The sequence below is a fragment of the Lolium perenne genome, chromosome 4 (assembly GCF_019359855.2).
Source record: "Lolium perenne isolate Kyuss_39 chromosome 4, Kyuss_2.0, whole genome shotgun sequence".
Taxonomy (NCBI): Eukaryota; Viridiplantae; Streptophyta; class Magnoliopsida; order Poales; family Poaceae; genus Lolium; species Lolium perenne.
Genome location: NC_067247.2, coordinates 25,368,676 through 25,381,946, shown reverse-complemented (window position 1 = coordinate 25,381,946; position 13,271 = coordinate 25,368,676).

Genomic DNA, 13,271 nt, shown 5'->3' with positions numbered 1-13,271 from the left:
TTTGAATTATTGCTTTATGAGTTAACTCTTATGCAAGACTTATTGATGCTTGTCTTGAAGTGCTATTCATGAAAAGTCTTTGCTTTATGATTCAGTTGTTTACTCATGTCATTACCATTGTTTTGATCGTTGCATTCATTACATATGTTTACAATATAATCAAGTTTATGATGGCATGTCACTCCAGAAATTATCTTTGTTTATCGTTTACCTGCTCGGGACGAGCAGAAACTAAGCTTGGGGATGCTGATACGTCTCCGACGTATCGATAATTTCTTATGTTCCATGCTACATTATTGATGTTATCTACATGTTTTATGCACACTTTATGTCATATTCGTGCATTTTCTGGAACTAACCTATTAACAAGATGCCGAAGTGCCAGTTCCTGTTTTCTGCTGTTTTTGGTTTCAGAAATCCTAGTAATGAAATATTCTCGGAATTGGATGAAATCAACGCCCAGGTTCCTATTTTGCCCGGAAGCATCCAGAACACCCGAGAGCCACCAGGGAGGGGGCACAGGCCCACCAAACCCTAGGCTGGCGCGGCCAGGGGGGGCCCGCACCACCCTATGTTGTGGGCACCCCTTCGACCCTCTGGCGCCGCCTCTTCGCCTATTTAAAGCCTCCGTCGCGAAAACCCTGATACGATTGACGAAACCCACAGAAACCTTCCAGAGCCGCCGCCATCGCGAAGCCAAGATCTGGGGGACAGGAGTCTCTGTTCCGGCACGCTGCCGGAACGGGGAAGTGCCCCCGGAAGGCTTCTCCATCGTCACCACCGCCATCTTCATCACCGCTGCTGCTCCCATGAGGAGGGAGTAGTTCTCCATCGAGGCTCGGGGCTGTACCGGTAGCTATGTGGTTCATCTCTCTCCTATGTACTTCAATACAATAATCTCATGAGCTGCTTTACATGATTGAGATTCATATGATGATGCTTGTAATCTAGATGTCGTTATGCTAGTCAAGTGAATTTTACTTATGTGATCTCCGGAGACTCCTTGTCCCACGTGTGTAAAGGTGACAGTGTGTGCACCGTGTGGGTCTCTTAGGCTATATTTTACAGAATACTTATTCACTGTTATGAATGGCATAGTGAAGTGCTTATTTATATCTCTTTATGATTGCAATGTATTTGTATCACAATTTATCTATGTGCTACTCTAGCAATGTTATTAAAGTAGTTTTATTCCTCCTACACGGTGTAATGGTGACAGTGTGTGCATCCGTGTTAGTACTTGGTTTATGCTATGATCATGATCTCTTGTAGATTGCGAAGTTAACTATTGCTATGATAGTATCGATGTGTTCTATGCCTCCTTTCTTAGCATGAAGGTGACAGTGTGCATGCTACGTTAGTACTTGGTTTAGTCGTATTGATCTATCTTACACTCTAAGGTTACTTAAATATGAACATTGAATTGTGGAGCTTGTTAACTCCGGCATTGAGGGTTCGTGTAATCCTACGCAATGTGTTCATCATCCAACAAGAGTGTAGAGTATGCATTTATATATTCTGTTATGTGATCAATGTTGAGAGTGTCCACTAGTGAAAGTGTAATCCCTAGGCCTTGTTCCTAAATACTGCTGCGTTACTACTGCTTGTTTACTGTTTCACTGTGTTACTACTGCTGCAATACTACCACCATCAACTACACGCCAGCAAGCTATTTTCTGGCACCGTTGCTACTGCTCATATATATTCATACCACCTGTATTTCACTATCTCTTCGCCGAACTAGTGCACCTATTGGGTGTGTTGGGGACACAAGAGACTTCTTGCTTTGTGGTTGCAGGGTTGCATGAGAGGGATATCTTTGACCTCTTCCTCCCTGAGTTCGATAAACCTTGGGTGATCCACTTAAGGGAAAACTTGCTGCTGTTCTACAAACCTCTGCTCTTGGAGGCCCAACACTGTCTACAGGAAAAGGAGGGGGAAGTAGACATCAACATCCTATAAGTTGCAAGCCTCATGCATAGAATACCAATAGTGCTCGCACCTTGTCCTAATTAGCTTGGATTAACACAGATTATCATTGCATAACATATGTTTCAACCAAGTGTCACAAAGGGGTACCTCTATGCCGCCTGTACAAAGGTCCAAGGAGATAGATCGCATTTGATTTCTCGTTTTTGATAGATCTCATCTTAGGACATCCATACCGGGACAACATAGACAACAGATAATGGACTCCTCTTTAATGCATAAGCATTCAACAACAAATAATATTCTCATAAGAGATTGAGGATTGATGTCCAAACTGAAACTTCCACCATGATTCATGGTTTTAGTTAGCGGCCCAATGTTCTTCTCTAACAATATGCATACTCAAACCATTTGATCATGAAAATCGCCTTTACTTCAGACAAGACGAACATGCATAGCAACTCACATGATATTCAACAAAGGTGTAATAGTTTATGGCGTCCCCAGAAACATGGTTATCGCTCAACAAGCAACTTATAAGAAATAAGATACATAAGCTACATATTCAATACCACAATAGTTTTTAAGTTTTTAAGGCTATTTTCCCATGAGCTATGTATTGCAAAGACAAAGAATGAAATTTTAAAGGTAGCACTCAAGTAATTTACTTTGGAATGGCAGAGAAATACCATGTAGTAGGTAGGTATGGTGGACACAAATGGCATGGATTTTGGCTCAAGGTTTTGGATGCACGAGAAGTATTTCCTCTCAGTACAAGGCTTTGGCTAGCAAGGTTGTTTGAAGCAAACACAAGTATAAACCGGTACAACAAAACTTACATAAGAACATATTGCAAACATTATAAGACTCTACATTGTCTTCCTTGTTGTTCAAACACCTTAACCAGAAAATATCTAGACTCAGAGAGACCAATCATGCAAACCAAATTTTAACAAGCTCTATGTAGTTCTTCATTAATAGGTGCAAAGTACATGATGCAAGAGCTTAAACATGATCTATATGAGCACAACAATTGCCAAGTATCAAATTATTCAAGACATTATACCAATTACCACATGAAGCATTTTTTATTTCCAACCATATAACAATGAACGAAGCGGTTTTCAACTCCGCCATGAACATTAAAGATAGAACTAAGAACACCAGTGTTCATATGAAAAAGCGGAGCGTGCCTCTCTCCCACACAAGCATGAATTTATTCAGAGAATGAAAATAACAAAACTAAAATAAAAGCACACAGACGCTCCAAGTAAAGTACATAAGATGTGATGGAATAAAAATATAGTTTCACTAGAGATGACCTGATAAGTTGTTGATGAAGAAGGGGATGCCTTGGGCATCCCCAAGTTTAGGTGCTTGAGTCTTCTTGAAATATGCAGTGATGAACCACGGGGGCATCCCCAAGCTTAGACTTTTTACTTTTCTTGATCATAGTATATCATCCTCCTCTCTTGACCCTTGAAAACTTCCTCCACACCAAACTCAAAACAAACTCATTAGAGGGTTAGTGCATAATCAAAAATTCACATATTCAGAGGTGACATAATCATTCTTAACACTTCTGGACATTGCACAAAGCTACTGAAAGTTAATGGAACAAAGAAATCCATCAAGCATAGCAAAACAGGCAATGCGAAATAAAAAGGCAGAATCTGTCAAAACAGAACAGTCCGTAAAGACGAATTTTTCAGAGGCACTTAACTTGCTCAGATGAAAAAGCTCAAATTTAATGAAAGTTGCGTACATATCTGAGGATCACGCACGTAAATTGGCAGATTTTTCTGAGTTACCTACAAACGGGGCTACTCAATTTCGTGACAGTAAGAAATCTGTTTCTGCGCAGTAATCCAAATCTAGTATCAACCCTACTATCAAAGACTTTACTTGGTACAATGATACGTCTCCGACGTATCGATAATTTCTTATGTTCCATGCCACATTATTGATGATATCTACATGTTTTATACACATTATATGTCGTATTTATGCATTTTCCGGCACTAACCTATTAACGAGATGCCGAAGAGCCAGTTGTTGTTTTCTGCTGTTTTTGGTTTCAGAAATCCTACAAAGGAAATATTCTCGGAATTGGACGAAATCAACGCCCAGGGTCCTATTTTTGCACGAAGCTTCCAGAAGACCGAGGGGGAAAGGAAGTGGGGCCACGAGGCGCCGCCACAACAGGGCGGCGCGGCCCAAGTCTTGGCCGCACGGCCCTGGTGTGTGGGGCCCTCGTGTGGCCCCCCGCGTTTCCCTTCCGCCTACTTAAAGCCTCCGTCGTGAAACCCCCAGTACCGAGAGACACGATACGGAAAACCTTACCGAGACGCCGCCGCCGCCAATCCCATCTCGGGGGATTCTGGAGATCGCCTCCGGCACCCTGCCGGAGAGGGGAATCATCTCCCGGAGGACTCTTCACCGCCATGGTCGCCTCCGGAGTGATGAGTGAGTAGTGCACCCCTGGACTATGGGTCCATAGCAGTAGCTAGATGGTCGTCTTCTCCTTATGTGCTTCATTGTCGGATCTTGTGAGCTGCCTAACATGATCAAGATCATCTATCTGTAATTCTATATGTTGTGTTTGTCGGGATCCGATGGATAGAGAATACTATGTTATGTTGATTATCAATCTATTACCTATGTGTTGTTTATGATCTTGCATGCTCTCCGTTATTAGTAGAGGCTCTAGCCAAGTTTTCGCTCTTAACTCCAAGAGGGAGTATTTATGCTCGATAGTGGGTTCATGCCTCCATTAAATCTGGGACAGTGACAGAAAGTTCTAAGGTTGTGGATGTGCTGTTGCCACTAGGGATAAAACATTGATGCTATGTCCGAGGATGTAGTTATTGATTACATTACGCACCATACTTAATGCAATTGTCTGTTGTTTGCAACTTAATACTGGAAGGGGTTCGGATGATAACCTGAAGGTGGACTTTTTAGGCATAGATGCATGCTGGATAGCGGTCTATGTACTTTGTCGTAATGCCCAATTAAATCTCACTATACTTATCATATCATGTATGTGCATTGTCATGCCCTCTCTATTTGTCAATTGCCCGACTGTAATTTGTTCACCCAACATGCTATTTATCTTATGGGAGAGACACCTCTAGTGAACTGTGGACCCCGGTCCTATTCTTTACATCGAATACAATCTACTGCAATACTTGTTCTACCGTTTTCTGCAAACAATCATCATCCACACTATACATCTAATCCTTTGTTACAACAAGCCGGTGAGATTGACAACCTCACTGTTTCGTTGGGGCAAAGTACTTTGGTTGTGTTGTGCAGGTTCCACGTTGGCGCCGGAATCTCTGGTGTTGCGCCGCACTACATCCCGCCGCCATCAACCTTCGACGTGCTTCTTGACTCCTACTGGTTCGATAAACCTTGGTTTCTTACTGAGGGAAACTTGCTGCTGTACGCATCACACCTTCCACTTGGGGTTCCCAACGGGCGTGTGCTTTACGTGTCATCAAGCTAAATTTCTGGCGCCGTTGCCGGGGAGATCAAGACACACTGCAAGGGGAGTCTCCACAATCCAATCTCTTTACTTTGTTTTTGTCTTGCTTTATTTTATTTACTACTTTGTTTGCTGCATTATATCAAAACACAAAAAAATTAGCTGCTAGCTTTACTTTATTTATTGTCTTGTTCTCTATATCAAAAACACAAAAAAAAAAAATTACTTGCATTTAGTCTACTTTTGTTATCATGTCTAGCTCTGCACCTGTTACTTCTTCACCTGAGGAATTAGTTTTTACTTTTAAACAAGGGGATGAGGAGAGTTTTAAAGATGCTTGGTCGAGAATTTTTACTTCTTATCGTAAAGCTGAACCTCAAATGACGCTAAGTTTGCTCCTTAGTAATTTTTATTTTGGTCTTATGATTCGCTATAGATATGCCTTGGATGCTGTAGTGGGAGGAGATTTCCTTCATTGCAATGGGGATCAAGCTTTTAATGCCATAAAAAAGTTGGTTGCATCACATGATTCAGCTAATAACTTTGATTCAGCCCTTATTAGCATTTATAATAGATTAAACACTCTTGAGACAAGTGCATCTCACTTGAATGAAAATTATAGATATGTTCGTAACCGTCTTGATCAAGTTTTAGTGAACTCTGAACCTTCATTATGGGATCCTACTATTAAAATTGTTATCGGTGACCAAACTCTTCATGCCAATTGTGATATTATGTCTGAATTTTGCTTAATGCCTAAGAGTATTCATGAATCTTTGCAACTTTGGGGATTCGTTGAAGGGGGAGAAGGAATAACTCTTATTGATAACTCTGTTATAATTCCTAAAGGAATAGCTGCGGGTGTGCATACAACCATTCTTGGGAGAACAATATCCATTGATTATCTTGTTATTGAATGTGCAGGAACAGGACAAATCACACTCGGAAGATCCCTGCTGAAACTATTGGGAGCCGTCATAGATATGGGAGAAGGCACCCTAAAATTCACCTCTACACCCTAAAAAGAACAAGAAAGGTAAGGGTAAAGCCCAAGGTAATGCCAATGCTTCATCTCTTGATAACACTTGATTTACACTTTCTGCGCCTAGCTGAAAGGCGTTAAAGAAAAGCGCTTATGGGAGACAACCCATGTTTTTACTACAGTACTTTGTTTTATATTTGAGTCTTGGAAGTTGTTTACTACTGTAGCAACCTCTCCTTATCATGTTTTTATGCCAAGTAAAGTCTCTATGGTAAAGTTGATGCTAGATTTGGATTGCTGCACAGAAACAGCATTGCTGTCTGTCACGAATTCGCGCAGAAGTCTATGTAAAAAAATCAAAAAAATCTGAAAATTTACGTGCATGATCCTCAGATATGTACGCAACTTTCATTAGTTTTGAGTTTTTCCGTTTGAGCAAGTTAAGTGCCCCTTCCAGGTTTGTCTTTACGGACTGTTCTGTTTTTGACAGATTCTGCCTTTTATTTCGCATTGCCTCTTTTCCTATGTTGGATGAATTTCTTTGATCCATTAATGTCCAGTAGCTTTGTGCAATGTCCAGAAGTGTTAAGAATAATTGTGTCATCTCTGAACATGTGAATTTTTGATTGTGCACTAACCCTCTAATGAGTTTGCTTGAAGTTTGGTGTGAAGGAAGTTTTCAAGGGTCAAGAGAGGAGTATGATATACTATGATCAAGAGGAGTGAAAGATCTAAGCTTGGGGATGCCCCGGTGGTTCACCCCTGCATATTTTAAGAAGACTCAAGCGTCTAAGCTTGGGGATGCCCAAGGTGTAGGGATTCGTTGCATAGAAAACAAAAAAATTTCCTACCGCGAGAACGCAATCCAAGCCAACATGCAATCTAGAAGACGGGAGCAACGAGGGGATGATCAAGACTCACCCTTGAAGATTTCCAAAGCCTAGAAGAGTAGGTTCTTGTTGCTGCGGTAGACGATCACTTGCCGCTTGCAAAAGCGCGTAGAAGATCTTGATCACGGTGCCACAATCGGGCAGCACCTCCGTACTCGGTCACACGTTCGGTGTTGATGAAGACGACGTCCTTCTCCCCGTTCCAGCGGGCAGCGGAAGTAGTAGATCCTCCTCGGAATCCTGGCAGCACGACAGCGTGGTGGCGGTGGTGGTGGAGAACTCCGGCAGGGCTTCGCCTAAGCGTATGCGGGAGAAGTGGTGGAGGAGGAGAGGCTAGGGTTTGGGAGAGGGGGTGGCTAGGGCGCCGGCCATGGGCAGCCCTAGGTGGTGCGGCCAAGAGTGGGCAGCCCCCTCCCTCTCCTCCTCATTATATAGGTGGAAATCCCCAAGTGTTGGTATCCAAGTCTTCGAATAAGACCCGAAACCAAAACCTTCCATAGGGACAAAACCTACCCAAGGGGGGAATCCAATCAAGGTGGGACTCCCACCCCTTCCTTGGGAGGTTTGGCCGGCCACCCTTGGGGAGTCCACCTTGGACTCCTCCCCTTTAGGGTTGGCTGGCCATGCAAGGTGGAGTCCACTTTCCATGGTGATTTCTTCCGGACTTTTCTAGAACCTTCTAGAACCTGCCATAAATGCACCGGATCATTTCCAAACTTGGAATATGACTTCCTATATATGAATCTTATTCTCCGGACCATTCCAGACCTCCTCGTGATGTCCTGGATCCCATCCGAGACTCCGAACAAAACTTCGAACTCCATTCCTTATTCCATATCTACTTAAACGACATCAAACCTTAAGTGTGTTACCCTACGGTTCGCGAACTATGTAGACATGGTCGAGATCTCTCTCCGACCAATAACCAATAGCGGGATCTGGAGATCCATAATGGCTCCCACATATTCAACGATGACTTAGTGATCGAATGAACCATTCACATACGATACCAATTCCCTTTGTCACGCGATATTTTACTTGTCCGAGGTTTGATCATCGGTATCTCTATACCTTGTTCAACCTCGTCTCCTGACAAGTACTCTTTACTCGTACCGTGGTATGTGGTCTCTTATGAACCATTCATATGCTTGCAAGCTATTTAGACGACATTCCACCGAGAGGGCCCAGAGTATATCTATCCGTCATCGGGATGGACAAATCCCACTGTTGATCCATATGCCTCAACTCATACTTTCCGGATACTTAATCCCACCTTTATAACCACCCATTTACGCAGTGGCGTTTGATGTAATCAAAGTACCTTTCCAGCATAAGTGATTTACATGATCTCATGGTCATAAGGACTAGGTAACTATGTATCGAAAGCTTATAGCAAATAACTTAATGACGTGATCATATGCTACGCTTAATTGGGTGTGTCCATTACATCATTCACATAATGATATAACCTTGTTATTAATAACATCCAATGTTCATGATTATGAAACTAATCATCTATTAATCAACAAGCTAGTTAAGAGGCTTTACTAGGGACTCATTGCTGTTTACATAACACACATGTATCAATGTTTCGGTTAATACAATTATAGCATGGTATATAAACATTTATCATAAACATAAAGATATATAATAACCACTTTTATTATTGCCTCTTGGGCATATCTCCAACAGTCTCCCACTTGCACTAGAGTCAATAATCTAGATTACATTGTAATGTACCTAACACCCATGGCATTCTGGTGTTGGTCATACTTTGCCCTAGGGAGAGCTTTAGTCAACGGTTCTGACACACTCAGAAACGTATGTATTTTGCAATTCATTTGCGTCTTCACGCATCACTCATTTTCCAAATGAGTCGGCATTAAATATGTTTGGTCTTCTGGTGGAACCTTAATTCCGCGGTCTGAAATATGTCACTAATATTGTCATACACAATATAGCTTCAAAGTTCTGACACTATCGGAACTACACCAAGTTCACAAAGAACCTCTTGACTTAACATCCTCAGTCATTGTCAAAACAACGACATATTCTGCCTTCGTTTGTAGAATCCGTCACAACATTTAGAACTCTTCTAAATCTAGCATTGTGCTACCTTTTAAACAACACTTAGCCTAATTTTGAGATTGAAATTTTATTTTTATATGTGACAAAACCAATATCGGTGCAACACCTTACAGCGATTTGTTTGTCATTTCTCCATACAAAACTATTTATATATCCTTGGTTCTTCTAAAGTACACAGGGATATTCTTACTGTTTGTCCAATGATTATCACATGAATCATTCTGGTATATGCTCCTAACATTTTAGAGCACAGGACATCTGATTGTGTACATATTAATTGTGATCTAAATCACTCATGTGTTTTTACTCATTGAGTGTCAGATACACTCAAGTTTTGTTAAAACTTCACATGACAAGAACATTTTCTTAATATTTCTATATTGAACTACTTCAATATCCTTTCTATGTACTTTGACTTAAACTTATTATGTGTTTCAATCTATCTTCATAGATCTTGACACTAAATATGTTTCAGTCCATATCCTTTCATTGAAGTTAATTCTCAATGAAACCTTTTATAATCAAGTATATAATTACATCATTTATAACCAACTATATGTATCTACATAAAGTATTATATATATGTCTCAGCGCTCCCACTTAATTTCTTGCAAATGCAAGCCTCTTCATCGTTTCTGATGAAATAAAAAACTCTTTGACTATTTCATCCGGTGAAGATTCCAACTCCGTGATACTCACTTCATCCAATTGAAGTTCGTTTACCTATCTAGTATTCCACGGACTAGCAAAACAATTGGTTGTATCTTGTATACACCTTTAATACACACTTCTGTTAAGTAATGTATTTTGCCATCCTACTATCATATCTCATGAAAGAAATATGTAGCGATTACTAGAATAATCCACATAGACTATAAGCATTGCTACGGAAGATCTAATCTTATCGTAGTCAACTCTTTGAACTTTGTCGTAAACAACTTTTTGACAAGTCGAGCTTATTCAAGGATATTCCATCCAAGTCCATCAATTTTATAGATCCGTTTACTTTCAAAAAGTATTCATCTATCTTGGATTTCATGACGTATAGCCATTTTAACGGAGTCAGGGCCCATCATAACTTCTTTGTATGTAGTTGGTTTATCATTGTTCAAAAACAATCCTTTGTTCACAAATCATTTATTTGATCACAAAGTAAACCATACCTACAAGGTTCAATAAGTACTTCGATCTCCATGACTATAACATTTTGTAGACATGGGAGCCATGATCGTCGTGGCCGCTTCCGGAACCAATTCCGATGCTGCGCTACTCTGATCATTATGCTCAGGTTCATAAACCTTATCAAGTTTTATTGTCCTCACACTCAAATACTTCGCTAAAAACAATTTCTTGGAAATAAGTAAGAAACATCGACAAACACTTTTGTCTTTGTCTCCATAGTGGAAAGAATTCCCAATCAATTCTGTGGGATAACCAACAAAGACATTCATCCGATTTTGGTTGTAAACTTATTTACTTTATGCTATGCATTCCAAAATTTAAGAAAGGACTATTAGGGTTCATACCCATGCCATAACTCGTATGGTATCATTTCAACGGATCATGATGATGCTCTATTCAGTGTAAAAGCGGTAGTCTCTAAAGCATAATCCACAAAAATATAATGGCATTTAATATTTTATCTCATCATTGACCCAACTAGGTTTGGACACATCTCTCGGATACTCCATCATCACTATGATACTCCAAGAAACGTGAGTTGTAGAACAATTTCATAACTCTCTTAGATGTTCGCTAAAACTCGTAATTCAAATATTTCCACTATGATCCAATCATAGATATTTGACTTTTCTATTACGATGATTTCCACCTCATGCTGAAATTTATTTGAATCCATTCAAATGTTTCAAACTTCTTCCTTATCGAATATATCCACATATATATACTCAATTCATTGTTGGAAGTTTTCATGAAGTAGAAGAATCTCCCGCACAACCTATGCCCAGTGAACCACATACATCATCATGTATTTTTCCACTAAGTTAGTTGCCCGTTCAACTCTTGGCCTATGAACGGTATTTCAGTCATTCTCTTTAGAAAAAATTTGCAAGCGCCAAACGATTCAAAAATCGAATGACTCCAAAAATCCATTTGCATGGAGTTCCTTCATGCGTTCCTTTCTAATATGACCTAAATTGCGGTTCCACAAATAAGTGGAATTCAAATCATTTGCCTTATGGCATTTTAGCATCAGTATTATGTATGTGTGTTTCACCATTAAGATTTATAATAACTTATCCATCGTACATGGAGTAATGTCATAATTTGAACAACTCATTGTTTTCATTTGACCAGAGCAAAATAACAATTATTAAGTTCTTTATTATAAATTCTAAGGGCTAGATAGGATGCCAATGACGAACATAATAACACTTTATTTTTGTTCCAGAAGTGCATTCCTATCATATTCCTTGTCAGTCACTTAGGCCATTGTATTCTTGTATTGCGTTGTTTTGTATGACATTTCATACCAACCAATATGGTACTAATACCCAAGAATTTCATTGTGTGACCAAACTAGGAATACAACCATAACATGTATATCATGTATATACACCTGAGCTAGACTTTCTAGTCTTCTCTTTTCTTTCTGCCAAAATATCTTTTGTAGTTTCTCTTTTAGCTTTCCTCATTATTCAGAAAATACTTCACCTTCAATAACTTCTAGGTTTGTTGGTCAAATACCAATAACCTTGAGGTTCTTACTTTGAAGTTGATCATCATATGACAAGTGTTTCAGATTTCACTATTAGTAACTTTGTAATATGATGAACAATTTCACTCATAATTTTATCCATCATATCATGATGACTTTTCCGAGACCATGTCTGTACATGCTAGGCTCGTAAAGTTTAACCTTAGTATTCGCATGTGCAAATCTGGCTTGCACCCATTGTGTGCACACGTAGAATCTATAACACCCGATCATCACGTGATGCTACGAAACGACGAGTCTTAATTAGCAACGGTGCATACTAAGGACGATCACTTCATGGATATGCGAATATCGTTAGTGCCCCAATAGTTGGAGGATTGGGACGCCTTGCGTCTTCAACCTTCCTACATTCCCATAAAACTTATGAGTTTATGTAGTCTCACCAAATTATATTCTATCATCTTGCAATAAGGTCTTAGATATCACATATATCTCATACCTTGATTATTTCTGAAAACAAAATTTTCAGCTCCTTACTTTTCAAACAGATTTGAACTTCAAGTTTCACGGAGACAAGATAACTTTAGGTACTAATTGAAACCATAGCTCTTTGAATCAACAATGTGAGGTTTACTAAAAGTTTGCAATAGGACTTAATCATTTCTTGATTCTTTAACAATACGGTACCAGTCCGTAAAGTTTCTTGTCAGATTTTAACAGTATTTCTATCTCAATTACAAGACTAGCGCTTGGTAGAAAACGGATGCCAATACTACAAATTAATTCAAAATACTACTCAGACTATGTTTATGATAATTAGTTCATGTTTTAATCTAATTACTAATGAACTCCCACTTAATACAACATCCCTCATAGTTGTTAAGTGGTACACGATCCACATCCACTACACCAAAACCGATCATCACGTGAGATGATGTAGCTTCAATGGTGAACATCAACATGTTGATCATATCATCCATATGACTCGTGTTCAACCTTTCGGTTTCCGTTGTCCCGAGGCCATGTCTGTACATGCTAGGCTCGTCAAGCAAACCCAAGTATTCCGCGTGTGCAACATGGCTTACACCCGTTGTATGTGAACGTTGAGTCTATCACATCCGATCATCACGAGATGCTTCGAAACGACGAACTATATCAACGGTGCATACAAGGGGAGAACACTTTATTATCTTGATATTAATGTGAGGGATCATC